Below are 19,340 nucleotides of genomic sequence, written 5' to 3'. Positions count from 1 at the left end.
TGATTCCTGCTTGTTTGCTTGACTAATTTGGCCATGTTAGTAGGCATGAGGGTTTGGCCTAGTGAAGTATTGAAGAGTCTTAGCACATTTTCATTAGGCATTTGCACGTTGGGTTTTAAATAAAAAGGTTGGAGCATTGGAACTTATTTCATTCAGTCAATCATGTATCATGTATGCCACCATTTTAGTAGGATAGTGGATAGTTAGGTATTTATTTAGTGTACGGCGTTAGTAGGTGGTATTTGAAATGCTCGTCCGATGTTAGTATCTTGCTAAGTGATGCAAGTTGAATGTGTGCACTATTTGGTTTTAAATATTCGATTCTTTAGGATTTATAGCCGTTTGTTTATGTTGAATTAGTAGTCCGTATTATTTGCCATGATCTGATACTTTTGGGAGAGTGGCATCTTTATTTTCCTTCTGTTATTTCGTTGTAGCTATTTATAGTAGTGATTTACCATTAATAAAACTCAAGCATTGTGGCTGACTATCACTATTTATAGTAGTGATTTCCTTTCTCTTTGCCTTCCTCGCTTCCTTCTCATCTCTTTCTGCATCCCGGAGTCACTTGAAAAAGAACTAACAAAACAAGTATTGTTAACATTAGAAGGTCTTTCCACGTACTCGTAGTCGACCCCCTTTCTCGGGAAGGGAATCGGTGGTCTTTAAGGCGGAACCACTCGCTTCTCATGCTTCACCTCGAGTGGTGGCTCATCTCTAACCTCCTTCACCCTAATAAACACCATCGCACTGTCCGAGTCTTCACCTAAAGTTGAAATAACCATGTTTAAATGATCGCTCCTCGGGATAACCTTCGTGTTGCTCGGCAACTCACCCTATTTCCTTTCGTTCAACATATTAGGAAGGTTACCCACTTGTGTCTCTAGATTCTGAATAGCTGCTTGTTGGTTACGAAAAAGTTGATCCTTTTTTTCGTCTCTTTGATTCTGAGTCGCTATGAGTTGAGTTTGGGATGTCACCAACGTCTCCATCATTGCTTCCAAACCCTATTTTTTTCTTCAACTTGGGGCTTTTGATAAAATCCCAGGGCACGTTGTTGAAAACCACTACTAGAACTCTCGAAATTAGCAATCTGACCTTGACTTTGCGGGTTATACGGATTGTTGAAGTTTCGATTGAATTTGGCTCTTCCTTGAAATTGGTTATTATTTTGTTGAGTAACATAAGCCACTTGCTCCTTTTAAGCCATAGTCAAACCAGCATCACAATCTTTACCCAAATGCGGACCCTCACAATACTCACATCCTACCTTAATAGCATGTATCTCCTTATTAATCTTTTCCATATTCCGTGAGAGACCATCCAACTTTGCACTAATCAATCCAAAATCGTCGAAAACACCGGCGCTTGCGACCGTAGAAGATGAACGAGTCAAATTGTTATCCTGATGCCATTCATGTGAGTACTCGGCCTGTTTCTCAATAATCTCATAGGCCTCTTGTTTAGTCTTATCCATCAAAGAAGCTCCTGCAGCTTGGTCAATACTAACACGGGTGGCAACATCACATCCCTCGTAGAAAATCTGAACCTTATGGAAGGTGTCAAGCCTGTGCTGTGGACACCCACTCGACATTCTACTAAATCTACACCACGCATCATATAAAGTTTCCATAGGCTTCCTATGAAACTGGGAGATATCATGTTGAAACCTAGTAGCTTTTGAAGCTGGAAAGTACTTACCCTAAAAATTTTCAACCAATACATCCCAAATGTCAATCGTTCCCTCGGGTAACCCATCTAACCATGCACTTGCCTCTCCCGTTAGCGTCCACGGGAAAAGCTTCAAATAAACTACCTCATCAAGCACATCCTTGATCCTAAACAAACCGTAGATTCTCTTAAAAACTCGAATATGCTCATTAGCATCCTCACTCGACTTACATCCAAATTGACACTTACTGTTATTCATTTGAAGGATCGGTCCCTTTATCTCAAATTCTGCTGTCACTGTCGGTTGAGTGATGGAATTGCCTTGGCCAACTCGGGCGGCCTTCATCTTGGCAGCCATACTTTGAGTTTGATCACTCATTCTAGGTACTTCAGGTGTTCGAGGAATAATTGTTTCAACTTCACTATCCAATGGGATAATTTGACTAGAAGAAGATGAAGAATCCACTGTATCCGCTTGTTCAATATTCACCTCCATCAAATTCTCTCCGGTTCAGGATAAGGTAAACGCAACGGAGAACCAGAAGAATGGGTACTTGGCATAGACCACCTGTAATCTGCGAAACACGGCTAACAAATAATTACGAGCACCGACACTAAACTAAATAAAAAAATAAAAGTAACCAAAAACGAATCACAAACTAAAAATAAAAGCACACAAGACTCAAATAATCACAAGCTAGTAAATAATCTTAAATTGACACAACTATCCCCGACAGTGGCACCAAAAACTTGATGTGTAAATCGCGTCTATTATTTATTAACAAGATTACCGTTAAAGATTACACACTCACGGGCAGTGTACCCGATCGTGTAGTAGTATATATGATGGTAAAATCACGTTGTCATTCCTATGACAGTTTAACACAATTTAAGATAATATAACTAAATGAAATCAACTAAACCAAACGAAATAAAGGAAAGTACGGATAATTGTTGTGGCTATTTAACGATTAGCCAAATTAGTAACAATTCAGTTTAAAAACATTATTTTTGGTTGTTTTATATTAATAAAAGGTTTTTAGATAGGTAGAATATCAGTTTAAAGAAGTATGTTCATCTAGACTTTTTACCCGCGATTATGGATGTTTAATAATTCAGAACAGTTTGAACATAAATGCACATGAATTACTAAATCGATTCACCAGGAATCTCTTTTGCGTTCTCCAAACAAGTAGAGCTTGGTTCCAAGATCTTTGACTCGGGTTTTTGCACAAAATAGTTTTTCGACATGAAAAAACGTTTTTGAGCAAAGATTAGAGCAACCGCTCTGATACCAATTGTAAGTAACTAGAGGGGGTGAATAGTTACTTAGTGGTTTCTTAAAACTTTTTCGAAATCTTTAACGATCAAAACATAAGTTTTAAGTGTGGAAGCGTTTGTGTTTGTTAATGCAAGTATGTAAAGAATGTAAGTGCACAAACACAAGGATTTATAGTGGTTCGGGTGGATGTTAACTAATCCACCTTAATCCACTCCTCAATTCTACGAATTGAGACTTTTCTTCACTATGATACCCCAAACCCGGTGGAGTGTCCGGATAAAACACTAGCTCCTCGATAAGCCGTTACTTATGAACCCTTGCGTCCCTTTGAAGAATTCACAAACACCAAATGCTCTTACTGAAATGTCCCGTTCTTATTGATTAAAAACGTTCCGTATTAATTGATTTCGTTGCGAGGTTTTGACCTCTATATGAGACGTTTTTCAAATACTGCATTCATTTTAAAACAAATCATAACCTTTATTTCATCAATAAAGGTTTAAAAAGCTTTACGTAGATTATCAAATAATGATAATCTAAAATATCCTGTTTACACGCGACCATTACATAATGGTTTACAATACAAATATGTTACAACGAAATAAGTTTCTTGAATGCAGTTTTTACACAATATCATACAAGCATGGACTCCAAATGTCGTCCTTATTTAAGTATGCGACAGCGGAAGCTCCAAATCACCTGAGAATAAACATGCTTAAAACGTCAACAAAAATGTTGGTGAGTTATAGGTTTAACCTATATATTATCAAATCATAATAATAGACCACAAGATTTCATATTTCAATACACATCCCATACATAGAGATAAAAATCATTCATATGGTGAACACCTGGTAACCGACATTAACAAGATGCATATTTAAGAATATCCCCATCATTCCGGGACACTCTTCGGATATGATATAAATTTCGAAGTACTAAAGCATCCGGTACTTTGGATGGGGTTTGTTGGGCCCAATAGATCTATCTTTAGGATTCGCGTCAGTTAGGGTGTCTGTTCCCTAATTCTTAGATTACCAGACTTAATAAAAAGGGGCATATTCGATTTCAATAATTCAACCATAGAATGTAGTTTCACGTACTTGTGTCTATTTTGTAAATCATTTATAAAACCTGCATGTATTCTCATCCCAAAAATATTAGATTTTAAAAGTGGGACTATAACTCACTTTCACAGATTTTTTACTTCGTCGGGAAGTAAGACTTGGCCACTGGTCGATTCACGAACCTATAACAAATATGTACATATATATCAAAGTATGTTCAAAATATATTTACAACACTTTTAATACATTTTGATGTTTTAAGTTTATTAAGTCAGCTGTCCTCGTTAGTAACCTACAACTAGTTGTCCACAGTTAGATGTACATAAATAAATCGATATATATATTATCTTGAATCAATCCACGACCCAGTGTATACATATCTCAGTATTGATCACAACTCAAACTATATATATTTTGGAATCAACCTCAACCCTGTATAGCTAACTCCAACATTCACATATAGAGTGTCTATGGTTGTTCCAAAATATATATAGATGTGTCGACATGATAGGTCGAAACATTGTATACGTGTCTATGGTATCTCAAGATTACATAATATACAATACAAGTTGATTAAGTTATGGTTGGAATAGATTTGTTACCAATTTTCACGTAGCTAAAATGAGTAGTTTTTACCAATTTTGTTTTGCTCGCCATTTCTTCGTTTCTAATCCGTTTTAAGTGATTTATGGTTTCGTATTGAACTTGAATTTATGAAACTAAACAGAAAAGGTATAGGTTTATAGTCGGAAATACAAGTTACAAGTCGTTTTTGAAAGAGGTAGTCATTTCCGTCGAAAGAACGACATCTTGATGACTGTTTTAAAAAACATACTTTCACTTTGAGTTTCACCATGATTTTTGGATATGGTTTCATGTTCATAAGAAAAATCATTTTTCCAGAAGTATAGCTTTTAAATCAAAGTTTTTCATAGTTTTTAATTATCCAAACCAAAACAGCCCCCGGTTGTAACTACGACGGCGTAAATCCAGTTTTATGGTGTTTATCGTGTTTTCGGGTTTTAAATCATTAAGTTAGCATATCATATAGATATAGATAATGTGTATAGTTGATTTTAAAAGTGTAGTTAGAAGGATTAACTTTATTTGCGAACAAGTTTAGAATTAACTAAACTATGTTCTAGTGATTACTAGTTTACCACTTCGAATATGATAGCTTTTTATGTATGAATCGAATGATGTTATGAACATCATTACTACCTTAAGTTCCTTGGATAAACCTACTGGAAAAGAGAAAAATGGATCTAGCTTCAACGGATCCTTGAATGGCTCGAAGTTCTTGAAGCAGAATCATGACACGAAAACAAGTTCAAGTAAGATCATCACTTGAAATAAGATTGTTATAGTTATAGAAATTGAACCAAAGTTTGAATATGATTATTACCTTGTATTAGAATGATAACCTACTGTAAGAAACAAAGATTTCTTGAGGTTGGATGATCACCTTACAAGATTGGAAGTGAGCTAGCAAACTTGAAAGTATTCTTGATTTTATGTAACTAGAACTTGTAGAATTTATGAAGAACACTTAGAACTTGAAGTTAGAACTTGAGAGAGATCAATTAGATGAAAAAAATTGAAGAATGAAAGTGTTTGTAGGTGTTTTTGGTCGTTGGTGTATGGATTAGATATAAAGGATATGTAATTTTGTTTTCATGTAAATAAGTCATGAATGATTACTCATATTTTTGTAATTTTATGAGGTATTTCATGCTAGTTGTCAAATGATGGTTCCCACATGTGTTAGGTGACTCACATGGGCTGCTAAGAGCTGATCATTGGAGTGTATATACTAATAGTACATACAACTAAAAGCTGTGTATTGTACGAGTACGAATACGGGTGCATACGAGTAGAATTGTTGATGAAACTGAACGAGGATGTAATTGTAAGCATTTTTGTTAAGTAGAAGTATTTTGATAAGTGTCTTGAAGTCTTTCAAAAGTGTATGAATACATATTAAAACACTACATGTATATACATTTTAACTGAGTCGTTAAGTCATCGTTAGTCGTTACATGTAAGTGTTGTTTTGAGACCTTTAGGTTAACGATCTTGTTAAATGTTGTTAACCCAAAGTTTATAATATCAAATGAGATTTTAAATTATTATATTATCATGATATTATGATATATTAATATATCTTAATATGATATATACATTTAAATGTCGTTACAACGATAATCGTTACATATATGTCTCGTTTCGAAATCCTTAAGTTAGTAGTCTTGTTTTTACTTATGTAGTTCATTGTTAATACACTTAATGATATATTTAATTATCATATTATCATGTTATATATAATATAACAATGTATTAATATGCTTCATATATATTTAGTAAGACGTGGTTATAACGATAATCGTTATATGTATCGTTTCGAGTTTCATACGTCAATAGTCTCCTTTTTAAGTATATAACTTATTGTTACTATTTTTAATGAGATACTTGATGATCATTATATCATGTTAAACATATATATTTATTTATTTATGTATCATCATGTCATATACAACTTATAGCGTTCGTGAATCATTGGTCAAACTGGGTAATCAGACGTTTACAAAATTTCCGTTTCAATTAACCAAGTCTTAACAAGTTTGATTGCTTAACATGTTGGAAACATTTAATCATGTAAGTATAGTTTTCATTAAACATATAATCATAGAAAGGTTCGGAAAAGTTCGGGTCACTACAGTACCTACCCGTTAAATAAATTTTGTCCCGAAATTTTAAGCGATTGTAGGTGTTGGCTCATCTTCTGGAAATAAGTGCGGGTACTTCTTCTTCATCTGATCTTCTCGTTCCCAGGTGAACTCGGGTCCTCTACGAGCATTCCATCGAACCTTAACAATCGGTATCTTGTTTTGTTTAAGTCTCTTAACCTCACGATCCATTATTTCAACGGGTTCTTCAATGAATTGAAGTTTTTCATTGATTTGGATTTCGTCCAACGGAATAGTGAGATCTTCTTTAGCAAAACATTTCTTCAAATTCGAGACGTGGAAAGTGTTATGTACAGCCGCGAGTTGTTGAGGTAACTCAAGTCGGTAAGCTACTGGTCCGACACGATCAATAATCTTGAATGGTCCAATATACCTTGGATTTAATTTACCTCGTTTACCAAATCGAACAACGCCTTTCCAAGGTGCAACCTTAAGCATGACCATCTCTCCAATTTCAAATTCTATATCTTTTCTTTTAATGTCGGCTTAGCTCTTTTGTCGACTTTGGGCGGTTTTCAACCGTTGTTGAATTTGGATGATCTTCTCGGTAGTTTCTTGTATTATCTCCGGACCCGTAATCTGTCTATTCCCCACTTCACTCCAGCAAATTGGAGACCTGCACTTTCTACCATAAAGTGCTTCAAATGGCGCCATCTCAATGCTTGAATGGTAGCTGTTGTTGTAGGAAAATTCTGCTAACGGTAGATGTCGATCCCAACTGTTTTCGAAATCAATAACACATGCTCGTAGCATGTCTTCAAGCGTTTGTATCTGATGTTATGCGAGGTGTATATGAAATAGCTTATATTTTACTAGGAAAAACTATTAAATACGTTACAATTTTATACAAGATATTTATTATTTATTTACAGATGGGATATACCTATACCTTGCTACAACACTATAGGCAGTGTACCTAATCGTAGAGTAGTATAGTTTTTAGTAAGTCCGGTTCGTTTCACAGGGAGCTGGCTTATTTCACACTATATTTTAATTAACTATATTTGTACAAAATATATATAATTATATATAATAATATATAAAAGGGAGGTTTACCGTTTAATGACCGGTTTGTCGATTTTAAAACTTTAGTCGCAGTTAAAACCTAATGTAAAATATTAAATAAAAGACTTAATTTAAAGTGTAAAATAAATAACGATAATGAAATTGCAATAAATAAAAATGCGATGAAATAAAATTGCGATAATTAAAAAGTGCGATAATTAAAAGTGCAATTAAATACAATGACAATAAATGAAAGTGCAATAATTAAAAGTGCAATTAAATATGAAAATAAAGGAATTATGCTTATTTAAGCTTCCGTAATCATGATGTTTGACGTGTTGATTTTAGTTTATTCCCATGGGCTAATTGTTTTTTGTCCTGGATTATTTAATATGTCCGTCTGGTTTTTGTCCATAACAGTCCATCAGTCATAAATAAAAAATGCGAGTGTCCTCGTCAAATTATCCTTATATCCGAAGTCAAATATTCCAACTAATTGGGGACTTAAACTGTAACAAGGTCTTAATACTTTGTTTAATAATTACACCAGGATATCGACTGCATGTAATCCAAGGTTTTAATACTTTGTTATCAATTATGCCAAGTGTCCTTGTACATAATTTCACCCCTGTTTTAATAATTCCATAGACTATTAATCCATTCCCGTGTCCGGTTAAATGAAAGATTATTCGTACATATAAATATCCCGCCCATCGTGTCCGATCGAGTGTATATGGTTATTTATAGGTATGTCCAATTTTAAATCATTATATTAAAATTAACAAACTATCATTTAGTTAAACAAATATAAAGCCCATTAATAGTCCATAGTCTAATTTTCACAAATGTCGTTCTTTTGTCCAAACCTCAATTATGGTAAAAAGCCCAATTACCCAATTTTAATTATTTTTAGTCCAACATCATGATTACTTCGTCTTAAATAAGCATAATAATAACTTAAGTACGAGACATCAATTTAAAAAGGAGAACATAGCTTACATTGATTATTTATCGCGTAGCGTTACACGGACAGAGCTTCGACTTTAAAACCCGTAAAATAACCTTTACATAACCCAAACTAATCTAATATAAAACTACCCTATACTATAATATATATACATATATTTATTATTATTAGAGGAGTATTATTATTATTATGTTTAAAACTCGCCGAATAAGCTGGCTATTTATAGAACCTGACCAACTTTTTCGGGCCATGCGATCGCATGGGATATGTGCCTTCTGGCCATGCGATCGCATGGTGTCTGGCACCAGCTCACATTCATTTGTTTTTTAGTCTGCCGACACTATTTTATATAATATAAAATATATAAATAATTTATATAATTATTTAAATAATATATTATATTCTTGTGCATAGTAGACTTGTAATTTTTGGTCCGTTGCGTCGGGCGTTGATAGTTGGCTCAGGTCCCGGTTTCGGATTTTTGAACGTCCTTTCGTATAATTTAATATCTTGTACTTTGCGTTCCGCAACTTGTACTTTTGTCATTTTTAGACGTTTCTCATCAATAAATTGAACCACTTGGATTGTATCTTGTACATTTGAGCTTTTTGGTCATTTGCGTCTTCAAATCGTCGTTTTCGCCTTTTGTCTTCGCACTTATTTAATATAAACGATTACAACTTAAAATAGGACAATTACAACTAAATAATTTACATATTGGGAGGATATTGCTACTAAATATATGTTCATTTGGAGCACTATCAAATATCCCCACACTTGAACGTTGCTTGTCCTCAAGCAATACATAACTTGAAATTAAATCACACGAATCACTTCTTTATTCTTCACACTTTATACATTAGTGATTTTGATACGGTGGTATAAACAATGATAGTAACGATGTGGTTTACAGTCCCACATGACTATAAAAATTTAGATCCTTAAGGAAATTGGATCTTTATGAAAACATTTGATCTTTTGAAAATTCATTCTAGCTTTTACCCTAGATAAGTTTTCCGGAATACCCCTTCACCGGTGTTTGCAAAATGTTTTTGTGGGTTTCAGATTTGAAAATTTTAGCTCAAAACTTATGGTTTTGTGTCACCCACTTGCTAACCTTGTATTGGAAAAGCAACACGTCCAGTATACTTGTCCCGTATATTACCTTTCGGCAAACTACCGTCCGGTTGTAAAGGAAAGCGATTAACAAGAAACTGTTAAGGCAATGTCCCCTGACATGCTTTTGTTCATGGTCTAAAACGTGTCGGATGCAATTACTATCCTTGGTAGGAGCAATAGTAAAGCTCACTCTATAGTTTTTCGGTCTGGCACAAGGTCCTGTCTTTGACCATGCTATGCAACCACCGTTCTTACGGTTGACACCCGATTTGGTTCAGGTGACCTAATGAATTCCAGGTGAATTCCTAGGATTTTACGTTCAATGGTAATGAACGCATTGAAAATAGGTTTTCAGAAAACAAATCGGTTTGAAATTTTGATCAAAATATTTTCTCGTTCAAGCTCGAGTTTAGATATCATTGAATTCCATGAGTTTGTAATTCTCAATCTTTAAGGTCAATCTCTAGGATTGAGTAATATCAGTCTTAAAAGCTGATTTTTAATCTTTAAGGAGATTATCCTTTCTGGGGATCTGATTCATTAGTCTTATCAAGCTAATTTGCACGGCGCCCTCCCCATTTTACGAGACGGATCCTCTCATGGTTAGGATAAGTCAGACCACTTGGCGACCCTGTTTGATGCCGAGGTCGGTGGATTTCCTGCTGATTTTAGAGATGACTTTTCTAGATTTTTCGTCAACCTACAGCTGGTCTGGACGACAATTTCTTGACTAAATCAAGAAGCGCGTGTCTTTTTCGGAAGACTTTACTTCCATTTAATGATAGAATTGATTCATCGTGTAGATCCATCTTTTCTTTTATCTTTATTATAATATTGTGGGTAAAACAGTCAATTTAGTCCAAAACAAAAGCACCTGCAATAACTTTACAGAAACATGTGATAGATAGTTTTTTTTAATTGAATAACTTGGTACATTCTCCCCACACTTAGTTTCTTTCTTTGCCTTTTTATTCTCCTTTATTCCATTTTAAATGAATTCAAGTGTTTTAGGGTGTTTCTCAATTTTATGTCCTTTCCGAAGTAATGATAATTTCGGTATTAACATGTCACGACCCGGAAAATTTTGACTAATTTTAAACCAAACTTTCAATACGATGTAATATTCTTGACACGATAAGAGAAATCTGTTAGGTTGAGTCTCAAAAAATTTGAACTGCTTCATATATGCAATTACCCTTCGACTATTTCCGACGATTCACGAACGACTACTTGTATTTAGATATAAATAAGCATATAAAAATAAATATAAATATATATATATATAAAAATATAAATATATATATAATATTGTGATATAAGATTTAATTAATAAAATTTAATATGTAAACGACTTATGATATAATAAAACGAGTTATATAAATTTTAGCTTTATTAAAAATATATTTAGAATATATTTGATTAATTTTAAAAATATTTAATTTTGAGTTGGGATCAAGCTCGAATGACAGCTCAATTTTTATGATCAATACTAAACAAGTTTAAACCCGAATTTGTGAGAAGTTGAAATTAAACGTTGGTACATAATTAAGTATTATCAATTCTAAGTTTGCTAAAAATATATTTAAATACCTCGAGCTAAGTTTTAATACTCCGTATATATTACTTGGAACTTAAAATGAATTTTAGACGGATCTTTTTGATCAGGTTTCAAACAGGTAATGAGTGAAATAAATAAATATATTTAATCTAAAAATTTGGGATTTTTAGGAACACTTTTATACGTTAGCTGTTTAGCAATTGACACGATATAGTCATTTGGGATATAAACTATCGGCACAATATACTGCTTAACTGTTTATTACTGTATATGTTGTGATAACCCGGGAATTTTCGATCAAATTTAAACTTTAATCTTTATATGTTTCCCGACACGATAAGCAAAATCTGTAATGTTGAGTTTCGAAAGTTTTAAAATCTATGTTCATATAATCAATTACCCTTTGAATATTCCCGACGATTCACGAACAATTATTTGTAAATAAATATGTACAGGTGTATATATAAATAAATACAAATAAATATAATAATTGGAAATAATAAAATTTAATCAGTTGAATTAAGAATTATCATTATTAAGTATTGTCATTAAGAATTATTATTAATATTATTAGTATATATATATCATATAATTAATAATATGTAATGTTAATGTTTGATATAATAAATTTAATTATAAATTAAACTATAATTGTTATAGTAATATTATTATTACTTTCAATATTAACATATACATTAGTATTATTAAAATTATTATGAAAATGGATATAAATATGAATTGTTATATTATTATTACTTATATTATTGTAATTAGTATTATTATTAGCATCCTTATTATAATTATTAATAAAGTTATAATATTAATATTATAAAAGTTCATAAAATATATATGTATGAGCAGATAAATATAACTACAATTATATAAATGCAACTATATAAAATTAGTATAGATATATAAATAAATATAAAAGCTGGATATATATATATATATATATATATATATATATATATTCAGATATATAAGTACGAATATAATTGAGATCCTGGTGTCGACTTACAGAACGCAGAATGATATATATATATATATATATATATATATATATATATATATATATATATATATATATATATATATATATATATATATATATATATAACATGATAAATACAGAAAAGATAAGAAGTAGAGTCCAAAATCTGTTTTGCATATTAATCAAACTGTAGTTGTTTTTATATTGTGTCTCTAATTCGTTTAACATCAGTATCAAACTGTATCTGATTGATAGTTACTGCTTCTAATTGATGAAGTTAAACCGAAACATTCCAAATTCTGTTTAACATCATTTTCAAATTCCAATTTTTCTGCTTTTGATTTAACGTTCTGTCAACCTTCAAACACCACAAGACTCATTAAAATCGAAGATGGAACAGTTGAATAAACACGTTCGATCTCTATAGCTATATCTCTCACTCTCTTTGAAACAACCACCATTAAGATCATCAAGAATATTACTATATGTTTGATTACTACTATTATTTCTGTTTTCGAACGGGATCACAAACAAACCGCTACCATCTCCCATGAGTTACTTCTACTGTACCACCCTGTCGCCATCTTCAGTCACCACTACCACTGCAATCACAAAACCAAGATGAAACCACCACTGTTGCAGCCTTTTTTTTTTGTTGATCGAGTACCTCATACTACCGCTGTGCGTACATTTTTCTGTTTATTTTTTTTCATTCGTGTGTACAGCAGATGATACACACCTTCACGTTAATAACCTACACTCTCTTCGTCTCTTTTACAATATCGATGGGTTTAGGAATTTTGTCAAGTGGTGGGGAGGTATTAAGTATTATAATACACTACTTTAATTAACCATGGTCCTAGTGGAACTAGTTGCAAGTAAAGGCGATCAGTATTGGAATTCAAGGGTGGATATTATTTTTTTTAAAGTAAGATCATGATGGCCTCGATTTTCTGTTTCTCCTTTTCCTTTCTTGGTTTGAACAAGTCATGAGGTAAACACTAATGATGGTGGTGGAACCGTTAAATATTTTTTATTTATAAAAAGCATTGTGAATCTATCGGTGATCTTTATGATTGATTAAGATAATGGAGAATGACCTTTGATGATGATAAGTTGTGCTGTAAAGGGATTTCAGATAGCGATTTTTATTTTCTTTTGTTCTTGTCACATATTCTAAACGTATTAAACCTGGGACATTTAAACCTGTTTCTCAATTAGGCCGAACCATCTGTTGGACTGATTTTGATTAACCTGGGCAGATACCTTCTAGTGGGCCGTAAAATTTGTTGAAATTTCAGTTGGGCCGAAATATTATTCAGTTTCCTATTGGGCCATGATTCAATTTGTTTATTGGGCTTGTGGTAGACTGACTTCTTGCTGTACATAGTTAAGAGAGAAATGAAGTCAAATAATGATAATAGAAGAATGATGATTAGATAAATGATTATCTTAGGATTTACGAAATTGATAAATGGATTCGATAATGATGTTATAAATAATAAGTTATAGTGAAGCGATGATAACAATATTATGATAAAAATGATATTGGCGAGTATGGTATTGATCATAGTTGAAGATTAGATGAAAAGTTTGTGGGTATGATCGATGTTATAGTGATGATGATGCTAGGATTAAAATGATGATGATTATGATTCATGTTGATGATATGATTATGATAATATACAATGATGAAGTTAAACGAATATGAAGATGCTAGACTATAGTGATAATGATGGGTTATATAAATATTCATCTGGGTTTAAGCAGAAATGAAATGGTGATGGAATGTTTAGGATGTTATCGGGTTAGCGGGACGTCGCGGGTTCAAACCCGGACTTGGGCATTTTTTTGGAACTACTTCTTTGAGGTTCGTGAATCCAAGGTCAACCCTATACTTGTTCAATGTCGTCCTATGTATTTTTACTACAAAATACAGTATGGTGAGTTTCATTTGCTCCCTTTTACTCATTACATTTTTGGGCTGAGAATACATGCAATGTTTTAATAACTGTTTTACAATATTTATATGTGTGAGTTTCATTTGAATCCCTTTTACTCTTTACATTTTTGGGACTGAGAATACATGCAAATGCTTTATTAAATGATTTACAATATTTACATGCGTGAGTTTTATTTGCTCCCTTTTACTCATTACATTTTTGGGCTGAGAATACATGCAATGTTTTAATAACTGTTTTACAATATTTATATGTGTGAGTTTCATTTGAATCCCTTTTACTCTTTACATTTTTGGAACTGAGAATACATGCAAATGCTTTATTAAATGATTTACAATATTTACATGCGTGAGTTTCATTTGCTCCCTTTTACTCATTACATTTTTGGGCTGAGAATACATGCAATGTTTTAATAACTGTTTTACAATATTTATATGTGTGAGTTTCATTTGAATCCCTTTTACTCTTTACATTTTTGGGACTGAGAATACATGCAAATGCTTTATTAAATGATTTACAATATTTACATGCGTGAGTTTCATTTGCTCTTTTTTTTTACTCATTACATTTTTGGGCTGAGAATACATGCAAATGCTTTATTAACTGTTTTACAATATTTATATGTGTGAGTTTCATTAATCACTTTTTAAATGCTTTCGCAATATATTTTTGGGACTGAGAATACATGCGTTTTTATATAAATGTTTTACGAAATAGACACAAGTAATCGAAACTACATTATATGGTTGAATGATCGAAATCGAATATGCCCCTTTTTATTAAGTATGGTAATCTAAGAATTAGGGAACAGACACCCTAATTGACGCGAACTCTAAAGATAGATCTATCGGGCCCAACAAGCCCCATCCAAAGTACCGGATGCTTTAGTACTTCGAAATTTATATCATGTCCGAAGGAGGATCCCGAAATGATGGGGATATTCTTATATGTATATTGTGAATGTCGGTTACCAGGTGTTCAATCCATATGAATGATATTTTTGTCTCTATGCATGGGACGTATGATTATGAGAAATGGAAGTATGAAATCTTGTGGTCTATTAAAATTATGAAATGATTCTTTATGATAAACTAATGAACTCACCAACCTTTTGGTTGACACTTTAAAGCATGTTTATTCTCAGGTACGAAAGAAATCTTCCGCTGTGCATTTGCTCATATTAGAGATATTACTTGGAGTCATTCATGACATATTTCAAAAGATGTTGCATTCGAGTCGTTGAGTTCATCATGATTATTATTAAGTCAATTATATTTGGATATATTATGAAATGCTTTACATGCCTGTCAACTGTCGATGTAACGAAAGTTTGTCTTTTAAAAACGAATGCAATGTTTGTAAAATTTATCATATAGAGGTCAATTACCTCGCGATGTAATCAACTGTTGTGAATCGTTTGTAATCGATATGGACTTCGTCCGGATGGATTAGGACGGGTCTCTACAGTTGGTATCAGAGCAGTGGTCTTAGCGAACCAGGTCTTGCATTAGCGTGCCTAACTGATAGTCGTTAGGATGCATTAGTGAGTCTGGACTTTGACCGTGTCTGCATGTCAAAAGTTTTGCTTATCAATTTTATCGGAAAACATCTGCTTATCATCCTTAGGAAATTACCTACTCATTATTCTTAGTCTAGACACATTTTACTGCATTGACTGCATGAATAGTGTATAGACAAAATTCATATCTTAGCGTATCTGACAATTCATATCTTAGTGTATCTGTTACTGTAGACTTTGCCTGATATCTCTCGTAAATTTCTCCTTAATTTAAGGGATTCTGGTACTATATATATCTATGCAAATTATGCATTGAGAATACCATCTAACTATCAATTGATGCCACTAAACTCTTCATACCAAAAATATTTCCTGAGATCGTTTAAGATGGCCTCTACGAATCGACCAAGTTCCTCTGACTCCGAAGACAGCGTGATAGGAGCACACCAACCAATCAACTACCGTGATTACTGGAGAAAATGGGGATGGGTTCGCGACATACTCACCCTATGGAGAAAGGAAGAAGGTACTCCATATCATGAATCAAATCTACCACCTAACCTTGGAGTACTTGACCCGCTCACCGGCGAACCCGTTCGCAATACCATTTATACCCTATTTGCAAGAATTTTTCGTCTTGAAACTACCATTAATGGAACTAGAGAAGATATCCGACCTCTACCTCACAATGATAAACAACTCGGGTTAGTAGAAGAAGTTAGAGAACTCCGAGCTCGAGTATTAACTTTAGAGAGCACGGTATACAATTTGCAATCATCAACAGTATCACCAACACCAGTAACATCACCAGCCTTAGCACCAATGGCACCAGTACCACCAACAACCCAAGTTTCAACAATCCATGCCTCAACATCTCATTCTGTACCTCGAGTATAATTATCGTTCCACAAATCATTCTACATCATTTATCTTCGTTCGACATGACGATTATGTAAACTCTAATGTTTTAGAGATTATGTATCATAGTTCTAATCGTAAATCTGATGAGTTTAATATCACATTGACTCATTAAATCCATAATTACATCTGAAGAAAATATATATGTAAATATATTTTCATAAAGATTGTGATTAAAAATTCTTTCGTACAAACTGTTAATGGTAAAAATATTTTAACGGGTAGGTAATACCCGAGAAATATTTAAGATTTCACATTAATAAGTTACATTGTACAGTCTTCGAATCTGATTCAACGGTCGATTACCATCCTACCTACATCTATCGATATACGAATCCGTTCACCACAGAATAACCATTTTCATTCAAATTCAATTTCATATTTGGATTTTTACTTACCAGAATCCAACAAGTGGCATAATGAAGAAATAATGGACCCAATAAAAATTGATTAGAAACAGACTAATTAACAATATGGAATTTTGTTAAGAAACCATGCTAACTGTTCCTAGCTAACTGATTACATTCTATTTATTGCATTTTATTTATTGCAATTTAATTATCGCAATTTACATTCCCGCAATTTTATTTATTGTCATCTAATTTCTGTTATTTACTTTACGCACTTTAGTTATCGTTATTTAATTCCTGTTATTTATTTTACGCACTTTAAATATCGGGACACGTATACATGGTTTTGACATATCATATCGATGCATCTATATATATTATTTGGAATCACCATAGACACTCTATATGCAGTAATGATCGAGTTCTCTATACAGGGTTGAGGTTGATTCTATAATAATATATATACTTTGAGTTGTGATCGAGTCTGAGACATGTACACGGGTCCCGATACGTATTAATTAATTCGGATATTATATATTAAGCTATATATGTATTATCAGACTGTTAATTATGGACTATCAAATATGGACTGTCGACATTGGATAATTAAAATGAATTAAAATATTGATTATAACATATGAAACTAAACATATCTTCAAGTTTGCCACTTGATCTCATCTTAAACCTCATCTGTATCTTGACGATTACAATCTGCGTTCAAACCTTTCATGATTCTTGAAAACACCCCAATCGATAGGATGAATCAACCGCACTTCATCTACGGAAGGAAAGATTTATGCATATAGTATTTCACCTGAGAAACTCTCGGCAACTGGGTAAAAGTTTAACACGTAGCCGCGTCAGATCCTTTGGCATTTATTAGCAAAAATAACTTTGCAATCCCTTTTCAAAGTAGCCAATTTTGTCACAGCTCCAGCAAGTCAACTTCGACTTTTCATTCAAAGTAGCCTTACTATAATCCTGATATATACAATTACCCTTTTGATACCGGAGAATTCTTTTATATTCCGCCATATTACCAGCAGACATACCATCAACCTCGTTGCTTCTTGGCTTAAATCTCTCTGATAAATCACTATATTTATTCATTGAAACTCTATCATATACTCATTCACATCTTATAACGAGAATTACAATTCTAATTATCGAGAATTTGTAATCAGTATTTTGAAATCTCGCAGCATGCCTACATCAACAGATATATGTATTCATATAACATTTATATCTTAGAATTATGATCTTTTATTCTGAAATTCTGAAAAGCACCCAGTCTACGAATCAATACTCCAAATTTTGAGGAAGCTGAATGAAGCAGCAGAAACTGTAGACAATCGTAAACGACTTTAATCGTCGGAAATTTGATGATAAAAAATAGTATGTTAGAAAAGCTCAGAAAAGTGGAACTGGAAAACGAATTGAGCTAACCAGGAAGGAAACCGTGGACAAATCACAAAGACTAAACTTGTACATTAAGAATCCTGATGATTCTGTTTCGGATGAAATCTTTAGCGAATACCTTACTTCTGACTTCAAACTCTTGCGGACAAATTTTCTTCACCATCCTTCGATAATAGAAATTCCAAGATATTATCGTATCTTTCATTATAAATATCCTCCATATTTCTGAAGATATTTTTATAACTATTCTTATATGAAATCATTAATCTCTTCGTGCTATCAGTGTTACATCATATAGAAACTGTTAGTTTCTATATTCTGTAAACTTTCGAGCTTAAAATATGAATGTTATTGAAGTAGTGTTGGAAATTGATGCATGAGTTAGTATAATATAATGACACTTGATCAACGTGATTATATTACAGTAATTCATGCTGAGTTTCTAAGGGAACGTGATGATTCACAGAACATACCGTCATCATGTGCCATTTACACGACTCTTGCATTCTACTCAATCTCTAAACATATTAAGAACGGATCTTCTTGATAGTTCTATCTTTTTGGATATTCTGGTAATTTACCAAATCAAGATCGTGCCATTACGATTCTCTTCTTAGAATATTAACTATGTTCATTTCAAAAATCCATACTTACGAATTCTGGACCAATACAAGCGATGCGTAATCACAAAAGAAGAAACGAAGAGGTGGATTTATAGTAAAATATTCGACAGATCAATTGAAACAGATTATTGCATTTAATCAAA

This window comes from Rutidosis leptorrhynchoides, chromosome 9, assembly GCF_046630445.1.
Source record: "Rutidosis leptorrhynchoides isolate AG116_Rl617_1_P2 chromosome 9, CSIRO_AGI_Rlap_v1, whole genome shotgun sequence".
NCBI classification, from domain to species: domain Eukaryota; kingdom Viridiplantae; phylum Streptophyta; class Magnoliopsida; order Asterales; family Asteraceae; genus Rutidosis; species Rutidosis leptorrhynchoides.
Note: the sequence above shows the minus strand (reverse complement) of the source record.